At 40.3% G+C, this 14,972-nt stretch overlaps 1 protein-coding gene across 3 annotated transcripts in view; it reads right to left on the reverse strand.

The window, feature by feature from the left end:
- faf1 (Fas (TNFRSF6) associated factor 1) overlaps positions 1 to 14,972 on the reverse strand; it is a 332,733-nt gene that overhangs the window by 210,204 nt on the left and 107,557 nt on the right. The window lies entirely within an intron of this gene.

The raw sequence follows: 14,972 nt of genomic DNA on the forward strand, positions 1-14,972 counted from the left end.
ACAAGGTTAATTAATACACTGACAATGATTGATTTACCATATCAGCACTAAACAAGCTATTGGGTTCATTCAATCCAAGACAATGTCTTATTCTATGAAGCATCAAATCAAATCTCACTTTCCTATATTCTACCCAAACTATTTATGGTCTTAATTCAATTATGGCTTACAGCAAATTATTCCAGATTCTTATCTCCTTCAATCCCTTTCTAATAGATTCTTAATAATGTCTTGAAATTTTCAACAACTACTTCAACTGATTGTGAGTTGATAAAGTATTAATTGCATCATTATCCTTCATATTTAATACCTAGGTTCTTAAATATTGAATATTTTATTGTTGCTAGGAGAGGAAGCAAAAAAGGTTTTTTCTGAAATGTAATACATTGCATTCCATCATTATTTAACTGAAAAGTGATAATGAGGCTGCAGGTGATCGAGCACTGCAATATTACACACACAAGTTATTTTTCCTAAAATGTGCAGAACTAAGACATAAAAATCAACAAGAATGCAGCTTGCATCCTCATTAGAAGACATTGTATAATCTTAGTGCTGCAGAAGAGACATGATAACTGAACTATTACTTCTGGTACGGTAAAACATGTCATGATTCCTTAGCTAATCAGTGACTCTATTTGAAAGTTCCTCTATCCAAAGACAGAACTGTACACATAACTTTCTGCATCCCCAATGCAATGTGACTAATACCGATACAAGAATATTAATAAAATAATAATAAATAATAAATGGCATCTGAAGATTGTCACCCATAAATTTGTTCTTTGTACAAATTTATGATGATAAAATAGGAGATTATTAGCATCAAGGGAGTGCCTTCGTGTTCACCATGATATTTATAACAAAAATACTTTCCACAAACAAAGTGAAACTGCAAACTCCATTGGAAAAAAGAAAGTTTAGCTACTTTTAATAGTAACATGCAAATTTACAAACAAGAGACTAATGGATGCACAGAATGTGCTAGTGATAAGCTGTCTATGTAGATAAATAATTGTTCTTAATGGAGCATATAAATATTAACCTAAATTTATATCTAATTTATTCAGAAGTTATTTACAGATACAATTAATAAACAAGGTTTTGTGCAACATTTACTAAACTGTTTTTCTGAATAGATTTTATTAATTATGTTTTTAAAATGACTGTATATAAAATTACTTCAAATTTTTAAATCTTATATTTGTTCCCCTTTTTTTGCAGTTTTAAAGGATTTTCATATTTAATCCATATAATTTCCTGCATTTTGGAATCATCAAAATGAGAAATATTAGTAGACAATGGAAAATTAGTTGCAGATTATAATCCACAAGGACTGTGAACCAAAACATTTCTTTAATAGATAAAGGAAACTGTTGATCAGAACTATGAAATAAAGATGATAAAAATGAAATTTGAAATTCAGAGAAATGCCATGCTGAAAACAATGCACTGAAAAATGACATTACTAAAGATTAAAGCATAGCCAATTAAAAATACAAGATTTCACAAATCTCAAATAGATACAACTAGAAAAGAAATGGGTGTCAATCATTGTTAATTTTTCAGGTAAAATAGTAAAAATAAACAATACCAAGAAAGAAGAAAAAGGAAGGCTTGGAGAGGAAAACAAATATACCCACAGGTTATTTTATTCCATGAGCATGCAGGCATGAAAAAGTTTGATCCCACCATTTCCTCCTGTCCCTGTTCCCATTCTGCATTTTTATCACATTACGATACTCATAACATCATCTAATGGTTTACTCCAAAGATGTTAACTAACCTCCCAAAGACTTTCAGCATTTTCTGTTTTCAGGTGAAGAAACAAATTACTCAAGACAGAAATTCTCAACTTCTTTGCTGTATCCCACTTTTAAAAAATCTACTTTTTATTCCTGACATCTATTCTCCACTCCAACTATACTGTAAACATTGAATTAAAATCTATTATTCTTTAATGCAAATGTATACACTAATTTTACCAGGCTCTCTCAAGTGCCCTACCCTCCAGTTTTAAAACATTTAAAAAAAACAAAAGAGCAGTACCAGGATTCTGCTTCAAGTGTAAACGAAGAATCATAGGTACAACATTTGACAGATGTCAAAATCAGGGATGCTTTGTTTACATGACTATTCAAATAACCTAATATTTTCATGTTTACCTTTCTTTAATTTATTTTTACAACACTTTTCAATAATGATTGACTTTATCATTCCTTTGTTTCTTACACTGACCTCTCATTTATTTCTGATCATAGTAAATATGAAAGCAGAAATCAAACTGGATCAAAGAACTTCCTCGATTTAGTCAATTAGTTTTATTTTTCATTAACTCATGATTCAGCATCGCACTAGGTCAAAATTATATTAATGGTTCAAAAGCAATATTTCTCAAATATTTACTTGTAACTAATAAACCTAAAAAGAGCAAGAAAAAAAATAGATTAACCTATATTGTACTGAAAGGCACTTTGCTACAAATAAAAAGGTGAAGAATTAGGCCACCATGGGTAGTTGATCGGACTTCGAAGACTCTAGCAACAAAATAGCACTAGGAACAGCTCTCTAATAATATCGGTGACATAATACAAAGTACGTAAAAGAGGAAGAGTGATAATATCTAACAAATATTGGCAAACTAACTCCAATCCAATAGAAATTTCTGCAGGGAAGGTCCTTCTCTGATATCAATCTTAAGAACAATTAAAAAACATCATGCCTTCATACCATTATTAATTTTTCTTGAATTGAATAGGATTTACTTTGAATACAATAAGATTTGTCTTCAATCTTACCTTCTATCAGAATTCAATGACAAACAAAAACTAGGCAGCAATATTTTAAGAACACCCTCCCGAAGGACAAATTGCCTCCAAGTTGAAAAGGACTGTTTGACAAATTTTGAACTTGTTTCTGTAAACCTGGGGATGGAAACAGTTGAGAGCAGCAATGCTTGTATGGGAGGTTCAGTGTAATCTGTTTATTAAGGAAAGCTATATTTCAGAATTGTCAATGTTTAGCTGCTTGGTTTGGCACCACAAAGGAGGCCACAAATTAATGTTATTTATTAAATATTAAAGTTATAAAATTGACAGTATACAAGGATACCTGCTGCATCTATGCCTGTCTTTGCTAATCATTATTTTTTTTAAATGTATGTTTAACAATTAACCAACCAGTACAGGGTAGAGATGGAATATTATTCATTTTTTTGATACTTGAGCAAAATTTATGATGACCAGTAGTTCGTGAAACAATTTCAAATTCACATTTTATTGCATAGAGTTCCAAGAATTTTCAGATTTCAAAGTTACTTCTGTTTTCTTTGCAAGCCAAAATACAACTTTTACGTGTCACTTGGACTAGAATGCACAATGTACTTCGATCAAGTGCTTCATAAATCCACTGAAGTGAACAACAGTGTTTTAATAAACCTTCCAAACAATGGTAGAACAGAAAAAAGGTCTAAAATGTTTGCACCATGACAAGTCATATTTCATTTATATTACTGAATTCTGAATAAGGATTGGGGAAAATCAGGTTGAGCAGTCTGAGCAAGTGGAATAATTAATGGGCAGAAAAAAGAGAACCAAAGATTGTGTTTTATACTCCACTGCTCTTATTTAATTTTCATCATTATGCAAATTCTAAATTTTTAAGCTTTAAATTTCACCAGAATTATTCAATTTGCTATGTCAAATTATTGCATTTTACTGATTTTGAAATTTTTTTTAAAAATTCATATATACACAGCATACATCTTATTTTAAAACTATAGGTATTATATTTGAGACAATGACTTGTAAATGAGCATTGTCAAAGAAAAAAACAAATCTACAATTTAAGAAACAGTTCCTTGACAACTTTTCCTAATGTAAATTTCTACCTTCACTATACAGTATTAGGTGCCTGGTAGAGTTCCCATTCCCATATGTTATGTCCACAAGATCCTCAACCTATACTGCAGAAAAATACCTATGACAATCACCGTCTTAATTTATCTTGAACACTAAGTAATGTTAAAACAGAAATCATATAGAATGTGAAACACATGATTGTTCATGTGATGTATCTGATGATCTACTCCTTTGTAATTATATTTCACAGAAAGAGAAAGTTAAGACTTTAATTTCCTATCTTCAGCAATGTGGCATTAAATAAAACAGATTGCACAGAAAGGATCTGACTGGGAAATAGTCTCTCACTACCATCCAGGCCAAGTTCTGGTGCTTGTTTGTGAGTACTGGCGATGAGGCATTTCACCAGATGATCTGACAGATCACTCCAGGAACAACTCCCATCGTGTCCATCAGGTCCTTGTCTCTTAGTATTTGCAGGATATTCCATGTTGACTACTGCCTGATTGGCTTGACTGTAAAAACATTTCCACGAAGATTAGGTGGTGTCTCAAAGTCCAGCTGACTGTGAATTGCGTGCCAATGAAGTCAGGCCCATCCTTCACAACAACTGGGAACAGCATATATATATAGCAGCACTAAATGCCCTCGTATTTTGGTTCCATGCACAACCTGATGCAGCCACACACCAAGGTGCCCATCAGGATGTGAGCCACATTGGGTATACCCTTGCTCCCAATGCCTGGAAACTTGTACATGGTGACCCTTTCCATCTTGGATGCCCATATGAACCGGATGACTGCCCGGATGAAGGAACAGGGGTTGGGCCGTACCTGCACCATATACAGCAGATCCAAGAGCAGCTCGCACCTGATGTCCAAGTTCTTCTCTATTATCGAGAGGGAGCATCATCCCCACAGACCCAATTTCTGGTGGACCCTTGCGATCTGCTCTGACCAGCCTTTGTTGCATGCCTTGGCCCCTCCAAACCAGATCCCCAACACCTTCAGGTAGTCAGATCTGACTGGGATGGAGATGATGGATTGTGAACTGGTCAGACCAGTTACCAAAGAGCATTGCCGTGCTCTTCTGCTGGTTTAGCCTGGTCCCCAATGCAACTCAAAATGGCTGCAAATGATGATCGGTCTGCAGACCGATCATGTGTACAAACAGAAGACGGCGATATTGTCCATGAACAAGGAGGAGCTCTCCCAGTCATATCTTTCCTGTACAAATGGAACATCAGCCACAACGCACTTTGTCCCAGAGACGACTGGGTGGAGTGATGGTAGTCACCCACCTCTTTGCAGACGCAGAATTGCAAACAGTGTGTGGAGAAGGATGCAAGGGCTCTTGTCATGGTTCATTCCCTGCACCAGCATGACAGAGGATTCTCTAGGCCCTTTTATAGTGAAGTTTAGCGAATTACAAAGACAAGTTTCCTCTGCCTTTAAAACACTCCACTTACCAACATAAAAGATCCAAAGGTGAATTGGCAGGCCCAAAGTGATCTGGATTCCTTCTGCCAAGGGTGGTAGTGTCAGAAGTAGGGCCAAGTTGGTGTGGGAATGCTGCCAACTGGCACATTCCAGGCTGCAGAGGTACATGCTGAGGGACACACTGAGGCTTGGCGCAACCAACATAAGGATGCTATGCGGAAGGACTGAATCTAGAGTCCTTCCATTACCAGACATTGAGAGGCTGAGACCAAAGGGAGGTCCCTCAATCAACAGAGGTGGGAGTAATGAAAAGATGCCAGTGTTGTAAATGGAAATGAACGTAACAATTTACAGTGATGGAAATGTATGGATACAAAATTAAGGGTGGGAAGAGACTTTGAATGGTTTTCCTTTTTCAAAAAAAAATTGTTAATGAAGTCTATTTTTGACTGAAAAATGAAAAAAAACTTAAAGTAATGGAAATCTGAAATTAAGATAGACAATCGTGGAAATATTCAGCATGTCACGAAGCAAAGCGAATATGTCAGATGAATAATTTTCAATCCAATTTTTAAACATTCAGATTTTTGAGCTTTGCAGATTTTTGAAATTATGAAATAGGAAGGAAATTTCAATGAATTTACAATATTAAAATTACATCAGTTAACTGTTACAATTATTTGTCATCCTTGGTGATGCTTTAATAAGTTTTAATTCAATGTGGTTTACTGGATACATAACTGTACAGCCTGCCCCCTCTTCTGGTACCAAGTAGAATAGTGATTTTCATAGAAATTCTCAATTCACTAAATCAATCAATTCTTTCCCTACCCCTCCATCCTTGATTTCCAATTTTTCTGCTATGATGTCAGTTACTTTTAAAACTTTGCATATTATATTGCATTTTAAACATAATATTCCCTTCCTGCCTCCTTCGGCTTTATTTCCCTCTTAGACCATCTATTTGCTTTAGCTATCTCAAATTACTTTCTATCCCTCTCATTCAATTTGACTAGCTCACTGGTTTTATATTCCTAATTATAACTTCAAATATGGGCATGTGAAATACCCATGGACATCAAGCAGCAGGCATCTTCATAACAAGTGAAAGCTTTGTAAAGTCAACGATAATGGTGGAAAAGAGAGTGTAGCAGGAAACAACTGCTTTTCTGGCCATAAAATAAATATTGTGCTGCTAATGCAACCATTACCTGTGCTGATTCAAGTTGATGTATGTTTATAACCTGTATATGGGATTATATGGGATAGCAGACTCTTCAATCTGAGGCGCCTGCAAGCTCACACCAACCCATTCAGAGCCAGCTCTTCAGCGCTTGACGTCCTGTTTTGTGGAAACTGCCAAAATATTTGGCCTGGAAGTCATCCTGAAGAAAACTGAGGTCCTCCATCAGCCAGCTCCCCACCACATCTCCATCGGGCACACAAAACTCAAAACGGTCAACCAGTTTACCTATCCCGCCTGCACCATTTCATCGGATGCAAGGATCGACAATGAGATAGACAACAGACTCGCCAATGCAAATAGCGCCTTCGGAAGACTACACAAAAGAGTCTGGAAAAACAACCAACTGAAAAACCTCACAAAGATTAGCGTACACAGAGCCGTTGTCATACCCACACTCCTGTTCGGCTCCGAATCATGGGTCCTTTACCGGCATCACCTACGGCTCCTAGAACACTTCCACCAGTGTTGTCTCCGCTCCATCCTCAACATTCATTGGAGCGACTTCATCTCTAACATCGAAGTACTCAAGATGGCAGAGGCCGACGGCATCGAATCCACGCTGCTGAAGATCCAACTGCGCTGGGTAGGTCATGTCTCCAGAATGAAGGACCATCGCCTTCCCAAGATCGTGTTATATGGCGAGCTCTCCACTGGCCACCGAGACAGAGGTGCACCAAAGAAGAGGTACAAGGACTGCCTAAAGAAATCTCTTGGTGCCTGCCACATTGACCATTGCCAGTGGGCTGATATCGCCTCAAACCGTGCATCTTGGCGCCTCACAGTTCGGCAGGCAGCAACCTCCTTCAAAGAAGACCGCAGAGCCCACCTCACTGTCAAAAGACAAAGGAGGAAAAACCCAACACCCTTCCCCAACCAACCAATTTTCCCTTGCAACCGCTGCAACCGTGTCTGCCTGTCCCGCATCGGACTTGTCAGCCACAAACGAGCCTGCAGCTGACTTGGACATTACCCCTCCATAAATCTTCGCCCGCAAAGCCAAGCCAAAGAAAGAATGGGATTATAGGGCATTATTTCAAAGTTTACATGTGGCACAAAACTCAGAAATAATGGGTGCAGAGCAACAAACTGTATCTAAATATTAATAAAACAAAAGAGATGGTTGTTGACTTCAGGAGAGCCCAGGGGGAACCACGCTCCACTGACCATTGACGGCTCCACCATTGAGGTTGTCAGGAGTATCAAGTTCCTTGGAGTGCACTTGGCAGAGAACCTCACCTGGTCCCTTAACACCAGCTCCATAGCCAAGAAAGCCCAGCAGTGCTTCTACTTTCTGCGAAGGCTGAGGAAAGTTCATCTCCTACCCTCCATCCTCATTACATTCTACAGAGGATGTATTGAGAGCATCCTATGCAACTGCATCATTGCCTGGTTTGGAAGCGGTACCTCCTTGGACTGCAAGACCCTGCAGAGAATAGTGAAGTCAGCAGAAAAGATCATTGAGGGCTCTCTTCCTACCATGAAGGATATCTACAACACTTGATGCATGCGAAAGGCAATAAACATTGTGAAAGACTCCACACACCCCTCACGTGAACAGTTCTCCCTTCTGCTATCTTGTAGAGGTACCGTAGTACTCAACTCAGGTCGTTATGTCCAGATTGGGCAACAGTTTTTTCCCCCTAAAGCCATCAGGCTCCTGAATTCCCAGAACATATGTGGATAGTGTACCATGAGCTTTCACTGTTTATCTCTTAATATTTTAATATTTCAATGTGTTTAACTTATATTCTAACTTATATCTATGTAAATATAATCCGCGGTTCTAAAGAAACACTATTTCATCTTTACTGTGCGAGGTGACTTGACTTCACTTGAGAAGACCAGGTCAGGCAGATTTTTTTTTAAAGTATATTTTGAAAATGAAATAGAACGTAAAGTAGCAGGAAGTGATGCATTTTAAGGGCAATGTGAGGAAAGGTTACTCAAATTAAATGTTATGGCGGTGACATCCCTGACGGCAGTGAACCAGTTCCACATGTTATGGTCGCGACAGCTGAGCAGCCGCGTCAAGATGACGCCACCAGGGTCCTCTTTTCCGCCAGCTGGGTCGGGTACACATGTGCGCAGGACAATGTCATGTCATGACATCATTTCTGGTGTGAGGGAGGGACTTACCTGTAGTCTTATAAGGTGCAGCGCGGGAAGGTTCAATAAACAACTGGAGTGCACACAAGCCCACTGACTACTGGTCTTGTTCTTCCTAACTCTGTTTAGCTGCCGCAATAATGTACTAATTTTAAAAGCGGTTCACACACTGAAATTTTCAAAATGGTAAAACCTGATAAAGCTGCGAAGAAGCATATTGGATTCTGGAGTTTATAGAGTCACAAAGTGAAAAAAGATGGTAAACTATTATAAATCATCTTTTATGCCTATCAAGACCAGGCACAATATATTAAAGGATATCAGGATCTTTGGAAAAGTGCTGAGAAACCACCTTTTATGTGGGGAGATTAAGTGAAACCACCTTAGTTCTTTGAAAGTGAAAGTGAAGTAGATACTGAGATACTTTATAGTGTAGATACAAGAAAAAATCTTTTCCACTAGAGGGCAGATTAACAACAAGAAGTAAAAATAAAAAAAGTAATCAAGCTGCAGAGCCATAATAGGAGGTAGAAATGAGAATTTTTTTCTTTAACTGCAGAAAGTTTGATTTTCATTGTTCACCAAAGCTTTTCTACAGATAAATATCTCATCTATAAGAAAAAATGAAACTCAACCATTTATAATACAATTTCTTTGTCTACTTTGACATTGAGAAGCATTTATAAACATCAACTCACACTTGCCCCAAATTTCTACTTCAGCCTATAATCATCAATACAATGTGACAAAGATCATAAAAAACTACATAAAAGTCAGATGTGCCATGTATTTTCCCGTTTCTTCCCTTAAATATAGCATCCTTCAAAATTACTTTAAGGTACTTAAAGATTTTTTAAAAATTGTTAGTCCAATGATTGTTTCATGCAAGTTTGGACTATCGTGGAATTCCACTGAATTTTAATATTTTGAATAATAATTTATAATTAATAATTTATGTTGCAATTTAAATGTGGTAAAAAACTAGAATAGCTGTGAATACAGCTGAAACAATTAAACACTTGGAATAGTTAAGTATATTTTATTAAATATTTATATTCTTCAGTTACAGTAATAAAAACAAAGCAAACAAAATTTTATAAACCTACACAATCTGAATTATTAATTACTTTCAGGAAAGTCTGGTTTAATTTATAAATTAATTTTTGAAAACATTTCAATTTGACAATTATTTACATATAATCCAGAACCTCAAAACTAACTTGTCAAGAAAAAAAGATTGATAGGTATCTTCAAAGTCCAAAAAACTATTCTAACAAGTGCCTATTACTGAAGAGGAGTTCATGGTGAACACTTCATATTTTAATATGAATCTCTATTCCATTAAAACTTTTATATATTACTGATTTTACACACCTGTGTAAAAAGAAACTGAATAAAGCTTTTATTATAACTGTTATTCAATAAGCTTACTTGTAATGTCAAACTACCACTTGTATTCAGATGATCAGATTATTCATTTCTGATCATATATTAATCTAGTTCAGTGATATTCTACTATAATTGCAAAAACAAATGGCTGGAAATTCACTTTCATGTCTCCTGTAATTAATACCTCAAATGGGTTGTTTTATTATTTTCCCTGTTCATATGTCCAATAAAACTGTCAACAGGCATTCAAGTGTACAATAGACAAGGAGAGTTGTGCTTAATGCCAGAATCAATTTCAATTTAAAAGTCAGTAACGTACAACAGTTTTGATAGCATAGCAAACTACCCGCCATCTGTAATTCTGAAAATACGACCAAATTCTGTTCTATCAGCAGAATCTACAAAAGGATGGGCCCTGGGAGTTTCAAAGAATGAGAGGCAATTTTATTCAAAAATAATATCTTAATAGGGTAAGATGTTGAGGTCTTTTCACCAGTGGGAGAGCCTCAAACAAGGACTCATAGTTGGATAAAGGGATAGCAAATCTCTAGAATTCTCTGTCCCCAAAGGTTTTGGAGGCCAAATCATTAGGTATATTTAAAGTGGAGATAAATATTTGAATGATCAAGAAATTGTGCAATGGGGAACTGGCACAAGGGCAGAGCCAACTGTAGATCTGCGGCAAATGGAATAACAGATGTACACCACTCAAATTTGCATGATATAGCTGGAAATGTGCCTTTCAATTAAAAAAAAAATCGCTAAGACTTCAGAAAATAGATTTCAATCCTTTTATCATTCTTAGGAAAGGTCACTACTGCCTCAGTTTCAGCGAACCGACCTCCAGAGTACTGCACAGATATTGCCCAAGCTCTTCCATTTCCTTCCATAGCCCAAAGACATGAAGGTTGGATGCTGTAAATTGCCCATAATGTGAGTGTAGCATCTGGAGTTGGGGAAAACTAAGATAACATTAACATTAGCCTATAGTTGTGGTGATACGTATATACTGTTCTGTGCTGTCCTGTGTATGTTGCTGCCCCGCCCACTGATGACTCAATACCCCTCCCCATGTGACCTGGCCATAAAGGTCAACCTCCCTACTCCCTTCCATTCATTCAAGCACATGGAGTTGGGCCAGCTGAAATCTAATGTGTATTATAGCCTATCGTTCCTCACTCAGTCTTTGTTGAAAGAACCAAAGGCTTGTTGATCCAAAGCAAGGCTTTTATTAGCAAAAGACAGGAGCTCTTCACAGGTGGCCGACCAGTCCGGAATGATCCGACCTGGCTAGGGACACAACCCTTTAAGGCCCAGACAGTAGGTGTGGCTAAGCTCTCAGCCAATCGCTGTAAGCACAGTCATTACACTCTAGATACTGTAACTATATACATTGGTGATAGGTCTGTACTATCACATTCACCCCTTCTTAGAGAACTGACCCAGGGGTGGAAGGGCTGAAGAGGGAGAAGGGAAGGAAAAAAAATGAGGGAGAGAATGAATGGAAGGGGTAGTTAAGGACTGTAGAGGTCAGGGTGTCTGACCATCCGGCGTGACCGCCGTGGTGCCGGGATTGGGGTCGCTGGAGTGGTATCGCCAGTAGGCTCGTCGGGTGCAACCACTCCTTCGCTCAATTCCCCAGCCGTGTTGTCGGCAGGGTGGCCCGGGTCGTTGGGGTGCTGTTGGTCCTTCTGTTCCAGAATGCGTCCTGAGCTAGGTCCCGCACCGAAACAGTGTCCTCCCGCCCATCTGGGAACTCAACGTAGGCGTAATGCAGATTCGCGTGGAGTAGAGTCACTCGGTCGACCAAGGGGTCGTTCTTTGAGTGCCGGACGTGGCGTCGCAAAAGGACGGGGTCAGGAACGGTGAGCCATGCCGGTACAGTGGTTCCTGATTCGGATTTCCTCAGGAAAAGGAACATCCTTTCGTGCGGGGTGGCATTTGTTGCGGTACATAGGAGGGAGCGGATGGAGTGTAAGGCACTAGTGAGAACCTCCTGCCAGTGAGAGGTGGAGAGCCAGTGTAACCGCATTCTCCCTCTCGACCTGGCCATTACCGCGTGGGTTATAGCTGGTGGTCCTGCTTGAAGCGATACCACACTCCAGAAGGTACTGTTGCAGCTCTGCGCTCATGAATGAGGACCCCCTATCATTGTGGATGGAATTGGGGTACCCAAAAATGGCGAAGATACTGTGAAGGGCCTGTATCACTGAGGTGACGGTGGTATCTGGGCAGGGCACAGCGACAGAAAGCGGGAGTACTCGTCGATGGCCGTAAGGATGTAGTTATTACGGTTGGTCGACGGTAGGGGCCCCTTAAAGTGTACACTAAGACGCTCGAAGGGGTGGGTGGCTTTGATAACATGGGAGTTCACCTGACGGAAGAAGTGGGGCTTGCATTCAGTGCACACCGAACAGGCTCGGGTCATGGAGCGAATCTCCTCGACTGTGTAGGGTAGGTTGCGCGCCTTCACAAAATGGGAAAACCTAGTGACTCCTGGGTGACAGAGCGCCTCATGGAGTTTCTGTAGTCTGTCCATCTGTACGCTGGCGCACGTCCCCCTGGAGAGCGCGTCAGGCGGGTTGTTGAGCTTACCAGGCCGGTACAGGATGTCAAGGTTAAAGGTGGAGAGTTCGATTCTCCATCTGGCGATTTTGTCGTTTTTTATCTTACCTCGCTGGGTGTTGCTGAATATGAAGACCGCGCGTTGATCAGTCAACAGTGTAAAGCGCCTACCAGCGAGGTAATGTCTCCAAAGACGCACCGCTTCAACTATGGCCTGGGCCTCCTTCTCGATCGAGGAGTGTCTACTCTCTGGACCCTGGAGGGTTCTGGAGAAGAAGGCTACAGGCTGACCGGCCTGGTTCAAGGTGGCTGCCAGGGTGAAGTCGGATGCATCGCTCTCGACTTGAAACGGGACAGACTCATCAATCGCGTGCATCATTGCAGCAGCGATGTCGGATTTGATTCGATCGAAAGCTACTCTGGCTTCGGTCGAGAGGGGAAAGGAGGTGGTCTTGATAAGAGGACGCGCCTTGTCGGCGTAGTGTGGAACCCATTGGGCGTAATATGAGAAAAAGCCCAGGCAGCATTTGAGCGCTTTCTGGGTATGGGGGGGGGGGGGGGGGGGGGAAGTCCATTAGGGGACGTATGCGGTCAGGATCTGGCATCACTACCCCGTTCTCCACCACGTAACCTAGAATCGCGAGTTGTGTGGTCCGGAAGATACACTTGTTAAAATTGTAGGTCAGGTTCAGCCGACTGGCAGTTTGAAGAAATTTGTCTAGGTTGGCGTCGTGGTCCTGCGCGTCGTGGCCGCAAATGGTGACATTGTCCAGATACGGGAAGGTAGCGGTTAGCCCGTTCCGGTTCTCCATCTGGTCCATCTCCCGCTGGAAGACCGCAACACCATTCGTGACCCCGAATGGTACCCTGAGAAATTGATACAGCCGCCCATTCGCTTCAAAGGCCGTGAATGGTCGGTCCTCACAGCGGATCGGGAGCTGGTGGTAGGCCGAACGTAGGTCAATGGTGGAGAATATGCAGTATTGGGCGATCTGGTTCACCACATCCGTGATGCGTGGCAGGGGGTACGCATCCAGGAGCGTGAAGCAGTTAATGGTCTGGCTATAGTCGACCACCATCTGTAGCTTTTCCCCCTTCTTGACAACCACCACCTGGGCTCTCCAGGGACTTGAACTGGGTTCGATGATGCCCTCATCCAGCAATCTACGCACCTCACTCCTAATGAATTGCCTGTTTTCGTAACTATATTGCCGACTTTTGGTGGCCACAGGCTTCCAGCCAGGGGTGAGGTTTGCGAAGAGTGCTGGCGGGTCAATCCGGAGTGTGGAAAGGCCGCAGGAGTGGCCCCGGGGCACGGGGGCGGGTTGCTCGGATGCTTCAGGGGTGGGACGAAGGCAGACCAAGAGGGGGGCGTGGGGTCCCCCAAAGTGTAGGGATACCATTCGAAACTGACACTGAAAGTCTAATCCCAGCAACACTGGGGCGCACAATTAAGGAAGGATGAATAATTTGAAGTGGGTGACCATTACGCCCATAGTTTAATGGTTGAAGTTTTATAGCTTGATTTGAATTTCCTTTTTTCCCCATTGAGGATGTTGCATTATTGATGATACCTATCATAAGAACATAAGAAGCCAAATAGCCAAACAGTGAGTCAAATAGCCTCTTTGTGTATATGACTCTTTACACATCAAAACTCATTTCCAATGGCCTGAGCAAAAACCCAATACATAAAAGAGTGGCTGTATGACTACTTTCTACACTGCACTGGTGAAAACTACCTACAGTAATTAGTTTGCTTATAAATGTGTTAAGATTGAATATAGACACATATATTGTATATAGCTCCCACATAAATCATATGCTATTTTAAGTCAAATTTAAGGGAATAATTCAGTATACAAAAATATTTTATAAAATACTGGGTTTTTAAATAAATCTTTGTTTTTTCTCTATTCAGCATTCTCCACAAATACAATGTACAAAAGCACTCAACATCAATTTGCAAGATTATTTTCAGAAGTCTCCTTTTATTCCTGACGTTGAGAGAGAGGTTGTTCACTTGGCACCATGTCACTGGACTTTCAATTGTTTTCCTGTATTGTCTTCTATATTGTCATCATTTGATACCCAACCCACTTCTGTGGTGTCATTGGCAAATTTGAATATACAGTTAGAATGGAATTTAGCTGTCCATTCATGGATATGGAGGGAATATAGTGCAGGATTGAATACACATCCTTGAAGAATGCTGTTGATAAATTTGATCATGGAGATGTTGTGACCCATCTTCACTGATGGCAGTCTGCTAGACAGGAAGTTAAAAGCACAGTTCTAGGGGAGGTACTGAAGCCTAGATCTCAAAGTTTGAGAATGAGTTTGCTAGGGACTATGGTATCAAAAGCA

Source organism: Narcine bancroftii, chromosome 5 (genome assembly GCF_036971445.1).
Source record: "Narcine bancroftii isolate sNarBan1 chromosome 5, sNarBan1.hap1, whole genome shotgun sequence".
NCBI lineage: Eukaryota > Metazoa > Chordata > Chondrichthyes > Torpediniformes > Narcinidae > Narcine > Narcine bancroftii.